We start from the raw sequence: 16,509 nt of genomic DNA on the forward strand, positions 1-16,509 counted from the left end.
TAGTCTCCCAGTTCCTGCCACTGAAAAACATCCCCACAGTCAGTGGTGTAAAGTACTTAAGTAAAAATACTTTAAAGTACTACTTAAGTAGATTTCTGGGGTATCTGTCCTTTACTTTACTATTTATATTTTTTACTTTTACTTCTCTACATTCCAAAAGAAAATAATGTACTTCATACATTTTCCCTGACACCCAAAAGTACTCGTTACATTTTTAATGCTTAGCAGAGCAGAAAAATGGCCAAATTCACCGCACTTATCAAGAGAACATCCCTGGTTATGCATACTGCCTCTGATCTGGTGGACTCACTAAACACACATGCTTCATTTGTAAATTATATCTGAGTGTTGGAGTGTGCCCTTGGCTATCCATATTTATTTATGTTTTAATGGTGCAGTCTAGTTTGCTTAGTGTAAGGAATTTGAAATGATTTATACTTTTACTTTTGACACCTAAGTATATTTTAGCAATAACATTTACTTTTGACACTTAAGTATATTTAAAACCAAATACTTTTACTCAAGTAGTATTTTACTGGGTGACTTTCACTTTTACTTGAGTCATTTTCTATTAAGGTGTCTTTACTTTTACTCAAGTATGACAATTGGGTACTTTTTCCACCACTGCCCACATTATGATGCTGCCACCACCATGCTTCACCATAGGGAAGGTGCCAAGTTTCCTCCAGACGTGATGCTTGGCATTCAGGCCAAAGAGTTCAATCTTGGTTTCATCAGACCAGAGAATCTTGTTTCTCATGGTCTGAGAGTCCTTCAGGTGCCTTTTGGCAAACTCCAAGCGGGCTGTCATGTGCCTTTTATTGAGGAGTGGCTTCCGTCTGGCCACTCTACCATAAAGGCCTGATTGGTGGAGTGCTGCAGAGATGGTTGTCCTTCTGGAAGGTTCTCCCATCTCCACAGAGGAACTCTGGAGCTCTGTCAGTGACCATCGGGCTCTTGTTCACCTCCCTGACCAAGGCCCTTCTCCCCTGATTGCGCAGTTTGGCCGGGCGGCCAGCTCTAGGAAGAGTCTTGGTGGTTACAAACTTCTTCCATTTAAGAATGATGGAGGCCACTGTGTTCTTGGGGACCTTCAATGCTGCAGAATTGTTTTGGTACCCTTCCCTCGACACAATCCTGTCTCGGAGCTCTACAGACAATTCCTTCGACCTCATGGCTTGGTTTTTGCTCGGACATGCACTGTCAACAGTGGGACCTTATGTAGACAGGTGTGTGCCTTTCCAAATCATGTCCAATCAATTGAATTTACCACAGGTGGACTCCACTCAAGTTGTAGAAACATCTCAAGGGTGATCAATGGAAACAGGATGCACCTGAGCTCAATTTTGAGTCTCATAGCAAAGGGTCTGAATACTTATGTAAATAAGGTATCTGTTTTTTGTTTTTAATAAATTTGCAAACATTTCTAAAAACCTGTTTTTGCTTTGTCATTATGGGGTATTGTGTGTAGATTGATGAGGACCTTTTAAAAAAAAATCAGTTTTATAATACGGCTGTAATGTAACAAAATGTGGACAAAGTGAATGGGTCTGAATACTTTCCGAATGCATTGTATATTGATAAAAGTCACCTTTCCTAGAGAGATTTAAACGGTTATCAAAACGTCACGCCAGGATAAGCTTACACAAAACACAGCCCTTATTTTAAGTGTTTCTAAAATCCCCCATGGGAAAAATGAATGGTGGAAAAATTATTGGAACCATTTCCTTGTTTCACTGCTAGGTTTTGTAGGTGTTATGACTCGTACTGTTGTACTCAGTAAAAGTTCAAAATCGCTGGAGGACTTTAATAACACAAGATAGGCTATTGGTCTCCACCATGACATACAAGTGTGTCCGAAATGCAGCTGTAGGCTACACCTAAAATATAGCCTACTGTAGCTTATCAAAAACGAATTGCACACATAGGCCTATAATATTACATGTGAAGACAAGATGAAATTGAGAATAGTGAGGTAGCCTACTGAATGCAGCGCAATGACGCATGAAAGACTGATTTTAATCTCCCCCACCAATAAAACACGCAAAAAACACAGCCCATGATTTTTTTTCTGTCCCGTTGACTTTTTCCACATTTTGTTACGTTACAGCCTTATTCTAAAATGCATTAAATACATTGTTTTCCTCATCAATCTATACACAATACCCCATAATGACAAAGTGGAAACAGGTTTTTAGAGATGTTTGCAAATGTATTAAAAATAAAAAACAGAATTACATTTCAGAATTACATTTCAGAATTTCAGAATCTAATTTACATAAGTATTCAGACCCTTTGCTACGAGACTCGAAATTGAGCTCAGGTGCATCCTGTTTCCATTGATCATCCTTGAGATGTTTCTACAACTTGATTGGAGTCCACCTGTGGTAAATTCAATTGATTGGACATGATTTGGAAAGGTACACACCTGTCTGTATACAGTCCCACAGTTGACAGTCCATGTAAGAGCAAAAACCAAGCCATGAGGTCGAAGGAATTGTCTGTAAAGCTCCGAGGCAGGATTGTGTCAGGGCACAGATCTGGGGAAGGGTACCAAAACATTTCTGCAGCATTGAAAGTCCCCAAGAACACAGTGGCCTCCATCATTCTTAAATGGAAGAGGTTTGGAACCACCAAGACTCTTCCTAGAGCTGGCCGCCCGGCCAAACTGAGCAATCAGGGGAGAAGGGCCTTGGTCAGGGATGTGACCAAGAACCCAATAGTCACTCTGACAGAGCTTCAGAGTTCCTCTGTGGAGATGGGAGAATCTTCCAGAAGGACAACCATCTCTGCAGCACTCCACCAATCAGGCCTTTATGGTAGAGTGGCCAGACGGAAGCCACTCCTCAGTAAAAGGAACATGACAGCCTGCTTGGAGTTTGCCAAAAGGCACCTAATGACTCTCAGACCATGAGAAACAAGATTCTCTGGTCTGATTAAGTCAAGATCGAACTCTTTGGCCTGAATGCCAAGCGTCACGCCTGAAGGAAACCTGGCACCATCCCTATTGTGACGCATGGTGGTGGCAGCATCATATTGTGGGGATGTTTTTCAGCGGCAGGGACTGGGAGACTAGTCAGGATCGAGGGAAAGATGAATGGAGCAAAGTACAGAGAGATCCTTGATGAAAACCTGCTCCAGAGCGCTCAGGACCTCAGACTGGGGCGAAATGTTCACCTTCCAACAGGACAACGACCCCAAGCACACAGCCAAGACAACGCAGGAGTGGCTTCCGGACAAACCTCTGAATGTCCTTGAGTGGCCCAGCCAGAGCCCAGACTTGAACCCAATCAAACATCTCTGGAGATACCTGAAAATGGCTGTGCAGCGACGCTCCCCATCCAACCTGACAGAGCTTGAGAGGATCTGCAGAGAAGAATGGGAGAAACTCCCCAAATACAGGTGTGCCAAGCTTGTAGCATCATACCCAAGAAGACTCGAAACTATAATCGCTGCCAAAGGTGCTTCAACAAAGTACTGAGTAAAGGGTCTGAATACTTATGTGAATGTGATATGTCTAAAAACCTGTTTTTGCTTTGTCATTATGGGGTATTGTGTGTAGATTGATGAGGGGAAAAAAACAATTTAATCAATTTTAGAATAAGGCTGTAACGTAACAAAATGTGGAAAAAGTCAAGGGATCTGAGTACTTTCCGAATGCACTGTATATATTATCGATAAAGAGAACATCTTAAGGTTTCTAGTGAACCTAAGGTTGCCAACTAACTGTCAAAAATGGTTTCATTTCAGTGAATGAACAACAGGGACAAAATGCAATGTCAACGTTTTGGGATGGCACCTCTCCGAAGGAAGAATTGATGGCAGGGAGCCCTATGTCACATTAATGGATGGTGTGAAAACCGATAATGTTTGTGTTTCCCTGGCTGAGTTGATTAGCTGATTTGAGCTGATGGCCCATCATTGACAGCTGACTGAACAGCTTCTTGATTTCACCATCCCCACTCCTGCAATTCGTGCCAACCATGTCTCTTTAATCATATGACAATGATTTGGTCATTATCATTCAAAAATGTGATCACATTGATTAGATGAAGATACATTTGGATGAAATCCAAACGACTGAAAATGAAAATCACTTCATTACATGTACAGTTTAGTATTATTTTCAGTTGTATCTGCAGCACTATACCAATAAACATAGCCTACCCTGATAGCAGTGGAGGCTGCTGAGGGGAGGACGGCTCATAATAACGGCCACTTATTCTCCTCCAGCCATTACCACAAACCTGTCCTCCCTAATTAAGCTGCCACCAACCTCCTGTGCCTGACAGCACTATTATGCCATACCACCTTATTAATAGGTATATAGCCTACAGCGTGCAGTAGAATGCATTGATCAGTAAATTGACAGGTGTAGGCCTAGGCTACTGTAGAATTATTAACTTTCCTCAAGTGTGGATGTTCGCCCACGTTTTATAGTTAGGCTATGTATAATTTGTTGGTGTGGATGCCCCTTAGGTGTGATTTCCATTGCAAAGCTGTTATGCGCCTGCTAAAGTAGCATACTGTACTTTCAGTTTGATGCCGGCATTTGAAATCATCCTTGTTGTGCATTGAAAGCCTGTATTGTGTGGCTTTTATATGCATATTTTTATTTTGTAAACTGTCAAGATGTTTATGCATTTGAGCCTATGAAAGAAATGCAATTAACTTGTAGGCCTATCTAAATATCTAAATGAAGAAATAAATATACTATCAGATGGTGGAACTCCACTCATTCAGTGTGTGAATCAAAAGTGAAAGGGCAAACTTGCAATGCATTTGAGGCTTAAAAGTCCTTGCTTTGACGTTTTTAATTTCCACCTCAAAATCTCCAACCTGAATCTCAGCATAGTTGTTTGTTTTGTCTTTCAATTGTGGAATCAGTTAGCATAGCATTTATTGTTGCTTGCTAGGTCTGTGCATGGTCTATTTACTGTGTATTATTGATAATCATGTTTTAGGTTGGATGTGCGCTCACAATCTAATTGTTATTTGTCCAATGATTTATTCTGCTTATTGCTTGCCTTGAACATATAATAGCATAATTGATTTTTTTAAAACTGATTTTCCCTAAGGAAAAATACCCCCCACCCCCTACAAATATGTCAATTTATCCAGTACCAGATAAGAAGTCACACGAGATGCGCTGTAGCTGCATGAAATGGCGCCCAGTGGACCTGCAGTGTAAGGTACAATGTAGGTAGTAGCTAGGCTATGGTACTGTATTGTATACAAACACTGCTTCCAGCTGCCCCCTGGCAGCGATTCTAAATATTTCTTTAGGCATTCAAATCCTCCTGCTGCAGGATTATTTTATTCCTGTGACAAAACGGGTCAAATTAAGATCCAACATCTGTACACAATCCACAGCTATTTTTAAGAGAAGCTATTGATCCTCTGTGGCTAAATTATACTCTGATGTAGTATTTTGAATTGAATGTATTTCTGTACAGAAAGGAGTAGCTAATTCTATAATTTTGTCAAAAGTATTTCAATGTAGCACCTCCAGAACCCTATAAGAAAAATTATATAATTCTATAAGTGCAACACTGGCGAGATGAGTTGCAGCCTCATGTCTTTTAGAGCAGAGTGGGAGAGAGGTCATAGAAATTGAATTTCATTCTATACTGAACAAAAATGAAAACGCAACATGTAAAGTGTTGGTCCCATGTTTAAGAGCTGAAATAGAAGATCCCAAAAAGCTTATTTCACTAAAATGTTGTGCACAAATGTATTTTACATCCCTGTTAGTGAGCATTTCTCCTTTGCCAAGATAATCCATCCACCTGACAGGTGTGGCATATCAAGAAGCTGATTAAACAGCATGATCATTACACAGGTGCACCTTGTGCTGGGGACAATAAAAGGCCACTCTAAAATGGGCAGTTGTGTCACACAACACAATGCCACAAATGTCTCAAGTTTTGAGGGAGCGTGCAATTGGCATGCTGACTGTAGGAATGTCCACCAGAGCTGTTGCCAGAGAATTGAATGTTAATTTCTCTACCATGAGCCACCTCCAACGGCATTTTAGAGAATTTGGCAGTAAGTCCAACCGGCCTCACAACCGCAGACCACATGTAACCACGCCAGCCCAGGACCTCCACATCTGGCTTCTTCACCTGCAGGATTGTCTAATAAAGCCCTTTTGTGGGGGAAAAATTCATTCTGATTGGCTGGGCCTGGCTCCCCCATGGCTGCGCCCCTGCCCAGTCATGTGAAATCCATAGATTAGGGCCTAATGAAGTTATTTCAATTGACTGATTTCCTTCTATGAACTGTAACTCAGTAAGATCGTTGAAATTGTTGCATGTTGTGTATATATTTTTGTTCAGTATAGTTGTGAGAGATACAGTCTTCCCTCTTACCACAACAACATGTTGGTCACCCGCAAGAAACCAAATGTCACTCAAACACAAGGAACTAACAAAGAGTCACTGAGAACAACCAAAAACGAAACAGGTGGGGTTTTAGGAGGGGTTCTGAAAGATACTCATGGTGGTGTCCACTGAAAGTTGACTAGTGACAACAATGGGAACCCAAAAAACACCCACCATGAGCGGCCACTAAATTTGCCCAAGAAGAGGCAAACAAAATAAAAATCTACACCAAACATAAAGACAGGAAAAAACCAAAAAGGTGGCGCAAAACGAAATCAGATAAAGGATTGTTTGTATAAACATCTAAATAGGGCACGCCAACTAAATGTGTTAACCCTCCCCATCTATCAAGACAAATGGAGCACTGGGTCAGCCACTGTTAAATAGCACCTGGGCCAGCACAGATGAAACACTTTCCCACTAACGAGATGGCAACCAGCACAGGTGTAATACATACTGACTAACGAGGTGACACCAATTGGGGCTCCCTATGTGCTAACGAGGTATACGTGCTAGTCCAACCTCAAAACATAAATGGAAAAACCAAAGCCTGTAACAATATGAATATATCTCTAGACTATGTTGCACAAACCTAAGCCCGGGCAGGCCCAACCTGAATCAAATCTCAGAATATCAGGAGCAGGCTGAAAATTGACGTTTTCACATGACGTTTGGCCAGGAGGATTAACGAGGAGGCAACTTAATTAACCCTGATCGATTTTATTAGAATTTTTACATTGCAAAATGAGAAATGTATTTGTCACGCCATGAGAGGTACCGAATCCTGCTAAATTTGTTCCGGAACGCAACAGTCCAAAACTGAGAGGTGCTGGATACTGTTCCGGGTAGGATCCAGCTCAAATAAAGCACTGTATGTATGTCCGGGACAATGTTGATTGTAAGTCATAAAAAAAATAGAAAAGGCTATATATAGAAATACCCCTTGCCTCAAGTATCTTGTTTTGTCCTTTTAGTGTTTCAAGTCATCAAGTTTTCAATGTTCATTCAACTTTCAAAACATCCGGAATACACCTGACCTGTGACTTTTATTTATTTATTGCACCCTGGTCATAGGCCTGAGCCCCCAGGAGTCCTCAAAATTGACCAATTAACAGCTGCTTTGACAAAAATAAAATCTCCACGGGGGAGCATTCCCCCGGATCCCCCAATAGCTTGGGGTTTTAATAATTCAACCCCTGGCTAGAGGGAATTTCCAGCATATTACTTAAAAAAGTAATTTCCTTTCAAATCAGTGACGGGAAGTGAACAACTGAACACTTTCTTTGGAAGGAAGGAGAGATAATTGGGACATAGCCTGTATTTGACCTGAAAACAACAGTGTAACAGGGTAGGAACTATCGTTTCGGTCAATGTTTCCTTTGCGACCATAATAAGTGGGGTTACTCCTATTCATACATGTTCAGATGAGAACGTGTCCAAGAGGTCATGTGTAGTCTGTGCTGTGTTGTTAATGTGCAAGTTCATGATCGTATTCCCCTGCTCAGACGTTGCATGCATCAACAAATGGTTGCGTCCCACCTCATCGACTGTGCCGTCGGGCACCAGATTGCAATAACATATGATGTGGTTAGCTGAGACTTAAAATACCTAAACAGGCGTCGTAAGATCTGTCATGCGTCAGCAAAATCTGAGCAGGGAAACCAACTTTTGCAACCAGTTTGGGACCACGCTGTGTTTAAATGTTTGTGGAGTGGTCCGGTGTTCTGAGAGGGGAAGTTTGTTTAGCTATATCAGACTATCAGTGTTTGTTTATTCGAATTTGTCAATTAAAATGATTCTTTAAATGTTTGCCTCTGCAGTAATGTCCTTTGTTTTAAATGTATTCCATGTGTCTGGAGAGTGTCAGAAACAATATAGCCAATCAGGCTCGAACCTCATAGCTAAACTAGCTTGTGCTGGAGGTCGATCCGATGGTCTATTAACAGCACAGTAAACTAATTTTCAACCAACCTTTACTTGGCTATACATCCTTAATTCTCAATTTAGATGGCACCAGTGTCTTATGTTTCCAGTTGCAGGTGGAACTCCAAAAAACGGAAAATATCAAATCCACTCTTTGCACCGAGTGAGGAGCTCTGAAATACAGTAAATGCATCCTAACTCTGATGGACAGTCAAGTTCTATTCTAAATTACAATAATATAGAGCTACAGTTAAAATAAGAACAAGATCATAAAGTATCTTGGTTTCAACCCATAAACAGGCCCCATGCAGCTCACCCACTGGGGTGTGATTTCCCCCAATTTCATAGTCCTGGTACAGTTTGCATGACATTCTGATCTATGTTATAAAAAGTCAAATGTTGTGATTTGATTCGGCCTTTGTGGGGAATTGGGATATCAAATAAATACATCAAAATGCTCTTTACTAATCAGCCATCTCAGAGTTAGATTTGCTGGGTGATGTCGTCCTCCTTATATAAACATTCTAATGGACATACTTCTCTCTTGAATACCCTTCACTTTTTTTTACCAAATCAAATGTAAAATACACATTTCTAAGACAACTTTGTCCTCTCATGTTGCTGGTTTGAATGTTAGTAGAAATCACCCAGTAAGATCATTTGTAACCAGCAGATGGCGCCATGCACACACAAACCAATAGTCAAAAGGAGATGAGCGCTCACTGCAGGTGGAGAATGTTCATTATGGTTTGTCCACATCATAACATAAGACCACACAGTGCAGTGTATACTAAGATGGAATGCTGCAGAAAAGAGTAGCCTATGTTCTAAGAATATGCAAAAAGACAACAGATCATGTCAACAATCTGCAATATGCAAGATCGAAAACATTTTCATGCATTCAGTTTTGGTTAACATGATGATTTGCATTATTTTCTTCAGAATAGAATGAATACCTCTGTTAAAAAAGGTTAGTTATTTTGTTGGACACATAAACCAGAGGTTGGTAAAGTTGTCTTGAAGTGGCCATTTGATGTGATAGATAGCCTATCAATTGTTAGGATAATTTCCAAATATTGAATTTCAGTTACCTAATGGATGGCGTAGCTCATGCAATAAGCAGGTCTAGATCTTATCTACATAGACGGTACAACAAAATACAATATCCCATACAACCCTTTTGACCTTTGGTTATTGGTCCTTGTCCCCAAACAGCGACATAACTACATTTGATTTGTGGGAGCACATTCTAGTTGAACCCATCAAAGACAGAGAATCAGATTTGGTCCTTTAAGCCCTTGGGTGTATTCTGGTGATGGGCAGGCACGTACAGGGTTAAAGGCTTGTCATATAAATCAGGTGGAATCACTTCAGATGTGAAAACATGCATGATTCTGACTTCTCCTAGAGGCACAGTTTAAAACACAGCAGCCTATGTCCATTGTTCTAAAGAAATACTCAAATGTTCCAATGTCATATCTCCCACTGAAACAAGACTGTGCTCTGTATTACATTGCATTGGCGTCATAATCAGACAGTAAACATAGAATAGAGGATTGCTTTCCACATCAGTGAGCTGAAAATTGTCTCCCTGAGTAAGATTAATAATAAATTGATCAATTATGACTGTGACACAATATACTGTAGATGCATCATCATAGAGGCGTTGTTGGGATGAACTCCAACACACACAATCCCTTTGCAGAATTGCTTGTGTTCCAGTCTGTTTCATTCCATTGTTTCAGCATCACGATGAGAGAGAGACCTGTCATCTTTTAGATCGTACTCAGAATGACGGTTATCGGAGTGGGTGTGGAGATCAAAGGTTGACAAATACCTAAATAGATGAAAATAAATCATAAAAAATATGATATATTTTAAGGACATATTAGTGGCCTTGATAAGCACATAAGAGTCATGTCTCTCATAAAACCATGGTATGACCTATACATAGATGTTTTGATGAATGGTCATGCACACAAGATGTATCCTATTGGTTCGTTCACCTGTTCAATCTGGTTTTATTTCAAATGTAATTTTCTGTGTTTATCCAATGACTGCACTTCATGTTCTCTTCATTTATCTAGCCATTTTAATCCCCCCCATAAAGCTTTTAAAAGCTTTTCTAATCATCCATAATTGATCAGTGTTTTCACTTATGCACTACTTTTCTCACTGTCATTATTACTTGAGGGGTTGCTCTTAAGGCTTGAATATGTCCGGCCCCATTTTTCCATTTCATTGTACTGTAAAAAGAAAGATCTGTCTGCCGCACTGTAAAAATATGAATGACTATGATTAACAGACATGACAAAAAGGTAATTCCTTGGTATATTGTTTCTTCATGTTGAAGGCTCCTATTTTTATATTCTTTCCTCATTGGGGATTTAGCAGGTTATCCAAAGTGATGTATAATGAGTCATTTGGGCTAGTTATGTAGTTGCCGAACCTCAATTAGTTGGTACAATTTAAAATATAGAAATAATCAAATTCTATACTTTGAAATAAATTACCGCCAATGTATCAACCAACATTCTGTGGAACACATTGACTGACATGGCTAGAAGTAATGTAATGTCAATGTACCTTTATACACTAACCTTGACAAATACAATGTTCATATATGAGCATCAGCCATGCAGCCATGCATTTAGTGGTCTTTCATTGCTGATGGAAAATTCAAACTTTCTGAAACTGGTTCGTGTCTCCCACACCATAGCACTCTGTGTGAGTTTATATTACTTGTCTCTTCTAAGGGACTCTCCCTCCCAAACCCATTTCTCTCAAAACACCTATTTTTTCCTCAGTATGAGCTCTTAGACCACATCTGAAACCTATGGTGGTATAAAGAAATGACTTCCTCCATGACAGACTAAGAGACAGCTAGTCCTCTCTCTCTCAGCATATCCATGTATAAGTGGACAGGTTCTTGTATGTTTCTTTTCTTTGGAAATGAAAACGAATTAATGCTGCCTACTCACATTCATAATGCTTTGAATGTGTGATGGAACATATTTAACATGAAAAGTGTTGTTTTGTGTTCAGATGAAGCTAGCAAAGAATCTGTAGAAATTGTTTTGTTTGACATGCACTGAGTTGGTAAGAAATGGCATGACTTTGGTAGACTTTTTACAATATACTTTACACTGATTTGTCATGCCAAATCATATTGCTTAGTTACTGTATGCCTGTTATGCTTATACAGTACTTACACTTACACAACCATCACGTTAGCTACTGGGTAAAATAACTGCATTGTTAGAAATAATCACATCACTTAATGAACTCAAAGCTTTTGTTCACTTACAAGGGCAAAACCACGTTTACAAACCTAGTTTTATTAAGGCCTAAAAGCATGTGAAACAACATGACAACACTTTGGTCTGTGGTTTCAGCCCCAATCCCATTTAATGGGCTTCTATGGCAATTACTGCTCTTTACAATCAGGTAACCTTTACAAGATGATTTCACAAAATGACTCATCACTATCTAATTTTAGAATCCATTTGGCTCTTGATTGACCTTGAAATAGACAATTAAATCAAATCTAACACAAAACGACAAGGCCGGAGGACGGAGAGGCAGGCCGTTTCGCCACAAATTGCCGCTTTCATATGTGGCTTAGTTACGAAACGCAGGACAAATATACACATTAGAGCTGGCGTATTAACTTTGTAATGGCTAGTATTTACAACATGATGAAATGCCAGGAGGACACAAACTTCACAAGTTTCCTGAAGATCTATTTCAAGAAAGTCGTAAAAGTTTGATCTTCAAGCTAGACATACCATGGGCTGGTTTTCCGGACTAATTAAACCTTCTTAAGTCTTCCATTGAGAATTTTCTTAGTCCAGGACTAGCTTTGATTTGTGTCTGGAAACCAGCCTCATAACATTTTGTTACTAATGCATGTGACAGTGAAACTGATTAAAATATACAAAGTTCTACCCCTTAATTTCTCATCATTGGAAAGAGGTGGATTGTTGTCTGTCGCAGGAAATCTAAACCAGCTATCTAGTTTCGCAACAGTTTGTTTGACCTTTACCAGTAGAATGGGATGGGGTTGTGTCAGACAGGGAACTCAGAACAGATTAACACAGCATTTCCACGAGCCCTGCCTTCACAATCAATGAATGTTACCTAGCCGATGATATTTGTGGCTGGCCGCAAATTCAGACATTACGAGCTTCTTGACTTTCCATGACAACAGGTAGGTTAAACCAACTGTCATGTTTCAAAAATGATTTCATTAGAGGAATCGGGACAATGGCAAGGCCTCTTACAATCGAAAACAAAATCACTGTTGTAAAGTTCAAGATTGAGTCAAACTTCTTTGTTGACCAATATGTCATTATAGTGACATTATATGTCACAGTTTTAACATGTTATAATGACACCATGTTCTAAACATTGTCTGAGTGTTTTGGGGAGTGGGTTTGGGGGTTGTTGATAATAGCATGTCAGTATTTTTAGCATGATTAATGTTGCTAATCTGTTGATTCCTCGAACAAATATGGACCAATGACAACAACTGTCCTCCTGCCTTCTGCACATGCAATATGTTGACAAGTAACCTCAAAGTGTGTGCCTCTTGTAATTCTGCTTTCAGACCATTCGATTGGTTGATTATTAAATATAATATATGCCATTATCCAAACGCTTTTATCCAAAGTGTCTTACAGTAGTGCATGCATAGCCTACATTTTCATACTGGTGCCCCCAACGGAAGTCTAACCCACAACCCTGGTGTCGCAAGCACCATGCTCTGCCAACTGAGCCACAAAGCACAAAAATAAAATCCAAAGACTATAGAAATACATTATAGGCTTGGTTTTATGAAAGCTCCTTTCAAGGTTTTCCTATGCAAGTTTTCACAAATCACCTAAAGCAGAAAAGGAGGTCGATAGAATTGTCATGTGGCCTACATATAGAATTACCCTCAGGTATGAGGCTAGATGACAGGATTGAGAGAGAAATTAACCATGAAAGACATGCACCAACTAATTAGAAGGATGTGAAAATAACTGCTCCTAGTTAGCAGGTCACTGGTTGGAGTTGTACTGGAAAGGCATGACCAATGAACTACAAAACAGTTAATAAGCAATGCATGGACATTTACGTACACTACCAGTCAAAAGTTTGGACACACCTACTTATTCAAGGGTTTTCTTTATTTGTACTATTTTCTACATTGTATAATATTAGTGAAGACATCAGAACTATGAAATAACACATATGGAATCATGTAGTAACCAAAAAAGTGTTAAACAAATCAAAATAGATTTTATATTTGAGATTCGTCTTTGCCTTGATGACAGCTTTGCACACTCTTGGCATTCTCTCAACCAGCTTCATGAGATAGTCATCTTGAATGCATTTCAATTAACAGGTATGCCTTCTTAAAAGTTAATTTGTGGAATTTCTTTCCTTCTTAATTCGTTTGAGCCAATCAGTTGTGTTGTGACAAGGTAAGGGGGGGGGGTATACAGACGATAGCCCTATTTAGTAAAAGACCAAGTCCATATTATGGCAGAAACAGCTCAAATAAGCAATGAGAAACGACAGTCCATCATTACTTTAAGACATGAAGGTCAGTCAATACAGAACATTTCAAGAACTTTGAAAGTTTCTTCAAGTGCAGTCGCAAAAACCATCAAGCACTATGATGAAACTGGCTCTCATGTGGACAACCACAGGAATGGAAGACCTAGAGTTACCTCTGCTGCAGATGATAAGTACATTAGAGTTACCAGCCTCAGAAATTGCAGCCCAAATAAATGCTTCACAGAGTTCAAGTCACAGACACATCTCAACATCAACTGTGCATAGGGGACTGTGTGAAAGGGACTCCAGTCCTTTGGTCTGGAGTCCAAATTGGAGATTTTTGGTTCCAACCGCCGAGTCTTTGTGAGACGCGTGTGGGTGAACAGATGATCTTCACATGTGTATTTCCCACCGTAAAGCATGGAGGAGGAGGTGTGATGGTGTGGGGGTGTTTTTTGCTGGTGACACTGTCTGTGATTTATTTAGAATTCAAGGCACACTTAACCAGCATGGCTACCACAGCATTATGCAGCGATACGCCATCCCATCTGGTTTGGGCTTAGTGGGACTTCCATTTGTTTTTCAACAGGACAATGACCCAACACACCTGCAGGCTGTGTAAGGGCTATTTTAGCAAGAAGGAGAGTGTTGGAGTGCTGCATCAGATGACCTGGCCTCCACAATCCCCCGACCTCAACCCAATGAAGATGGTTTGGGATGAGTCGGACAGCAGAGTGAAGGAAAAGCAGCCAACAAGTGGTCAGCATATGTGGGAACTCCTTCAAGACTGTTGGGAAAGCATTCCAGGTGAGGCTGGTTGATGCCAAGGGTGTGCAAAGTTGTCATCAAGGCAAAGGGTGGCTATTTGAAGAATCTCAAATATAAAATATATTTTGATATGTTTATCACTTTTTTGGTTACTATATGATTCCATATGTGTTATTTCATAGTTTTAATGTATTCACTGTTATTCTACAATGTAGAAAATAGTAAAAATAAAGAAAAACCCTTGAATTAGTAGTTGTGTCCAAACTTTTGTGTCACGACTTCCGCCGAGGCTGCCTCCCCTCCATGTTCGGGCAGGTTTCGACGTTCGTCGTCACCGGCTTACTAGCTGCTGCCGATCCATTTATCATCACTCTACTAGTCTTGTCCAATTAATCACACCCACCTGGTCCTTATCCCCGATTAGTCATTGTATAAGTGTTCCCTCTGCTTCTTTGTCTGTGTGGGTGATTGTTGGTTGTGAGCTGTGTGTATCTCGGTTGAGCTACCCTTACCTTGTTGTTGCCAAGGTAGATATTTCCCCTGTGCCTGAGTTTTGTTGTCGCATGCTTGCGCAACTGTTTATCGACGGAATAAACTTTTGGAATGCGTATTACTCTCCTGCGCCTGACTCCTTCTATCACACGCATCACATTTACACTAGTACTGTATGTAAATAGATCTTTGTCTCCAAAGGGAAATTCTTGTACAACATTGTAAGGGGATACCTAGTCAGTTGCACAACTGAATGCATTCAACCAAAATGTGTCTTCCACATTTATCCCAACCCCTCTCAATCAGAGAAGACATACGGAAAAGGTTGAATAAAAACATCCACACAGCAAATATACCTTGAGGGGGAAGATTAAAAAACATGAACAAGCATACTACATATGTTACATTATGTAACATACTACATGTAGCATTATGTCAGGTCAACCAGTGGATTGCACATCTCTAATAGTAGCTAGTGTATTTTATAAAGAGTGTGTTTGTGTCTCTCTGTGTCACTTTCTATGTCTACTGTAGACATTATTACTAAATTCCAATTAATAATACATACAAGTTCACTGAAGTTGGGTGTTTGTAGACCGCCTGGGTAATATCAGAGATGTTGCACTGGGAGGACTTCTAGAATGATCTAACAATGTCAGAGATCATGATTGTCCTTTTAATTAACAACAATTATGAGTGGCCTGGAACAACTTCTTGACCTAGAATCAAAGAACAGATTATGAATGATCCGGAATTATTCCTAGAACTATCTTCAGTATCTAAAAATAGAGATGATAAATTACACAGAATTACTTCAAGAACTAGCCAACTCTAACAACATTGGGAGATTATGACCTCTATAACCATTTTACAGCACTGGGTTCTCCTCTATAGCTAACGTTTAGCTGCTAGCGGCGCTAACCCTGTTAAAAACAGGAAATGGGAACCACAGAAACTGGTAGACACATTCTCCTACATTTTTTTTGGGGGGGAGATGCAGTCTTTGAAGTGTTTTGTCCTGTGCACATTTTATGATTCTCTGTAGCAGTGTTTCCAAATTCCTCGCCATCTGTGCAAACGTGATATCTCTCTTTAGTACAATGAACTGGAAAGGGAGGCTGTGTTTGATATAATCCCCAAATCCATCCAAGTCTCACATCCTATCATGCAAATGGGGTACAGTTTGAAGCAAATCCGACTCCAACCATATGCCTGAGCCATGTAAGATACAACAATTTATTATGCATGCATTGCACCAGGCTTATGGTAATAAGGTATTAAATGAGTGCTGGTCATTATTGGTTCCTCTATATCATTTCTGCTCATGAGATTTTCATACAAGTCACATAAAGCAAAAGGAAACAGATTGTAACCCAGATGAGCTGTGCTGCGATGCTTC

The sequence above is a fragment of the Coregonus lavaretus genome (assembly GCF_964263955.1).
Source record: "Coregonus lavaretus genome assembly, chromosome: 12".
Lineage (NCBI taxonomy): Eukaryota > Metazoa > Chordata > Actinopteri > Salmoniformes > Salmonidae > Coregonus > Coregonus lavaretus.